A 1,035-nucleotide genomic window follows, 5' to 3' on the forward strand; every position below is an offset into this window, starting at 1 on the left:
CTAAAGGGAACTAGGGTTTTCTGTAGATAAAAGATGACATGGGCTTTTCTTGGGCCGAACATCGTATTGATTGTTTGCGGAAGGCTGGCCTTTTTGGATAGTCAATTTAACTCAAACCGGTTCCAAATTAGATTTCTGAATCTCATCATACCAATTGATTTTGATTATGGAATTCATGGCTGTCAAAATGGATTATGGAAAACTAGGCCCGGTCATTTTATCCACACCCGAGGATCCGAACCGGAACCGACTCGAAAATACAGGTTCGGATCCGGATCTGGATCCATGCTAAAGTACATGTTGGGTTTTTTTTAAACTCACGTGTCTCGGTTCGGGTCCGGGTCCTAACCGAGACCCGATCTGGTACCCGAAATACCTGAAACTTATTGTATATATTAGGTATATTTAGGTAACTGGGTATATTTTGGATATTTTTTTAAGTTTCTGATCCGATATTCGGGTATAATTTCAGATTTCGAGTAAAGTTTTAGATTTTCAAAATATATAATTCGGGTATTCGGGTAAAATTTCGGGTATCTTTTAGGTTTTCGGATGTGATTTTGGATAAATTTTCAGGTACTTTTGCAGTTTTTCGGACATTTATGGAGTTTTCAGATATTTTTTTAGCTTTCGGGTCCAATTCGGGTACTTCGGATCCTAAATATCTGAACCGACCCAAACCTGAAATATACCCGAAAATTACAAGTATTTTACGGATACTGAAATTATAGACCCGAACCGATCCGAAATTTGCCCGGAATTTTATAGGTCCAAATTTTCAGGACCCGAAAGACTCAGATCCGACAAAACCTGACCTGAATCCGATCCGAGGACCCGGATGCCCAGGTCTATGGAAAACCAGTAGTTAGAAAGGAAAATAGGAAAATATGATCCAGTACAAAATGAACTGCAACCTTCAGGATGATCAAACAAAAGAAAGGAAAATAGGATCCAGTACAAAATGAACAAGCAAATTGAGAAGATACCTGCATGTAGTGGTGTTATTAACCACACAACCAAAGTGTACACCCCCCC

The sequence above is a fragment of the Brassica oleracea genome, chromosome C7 (genome assembly GCF_000695525.1).
Source record: "Brassica oleracea var. oleracea cultivar TO1000 chromosome C7, BOL, whole genome shotgun sequence".
Classification (NCBI taxonomy): Eukaryota; Viridiplantae; Streptophyta; class Magnoliopsida; order Brassicales; family Brassicaceae; genus Brassica; species Brassica oleracea.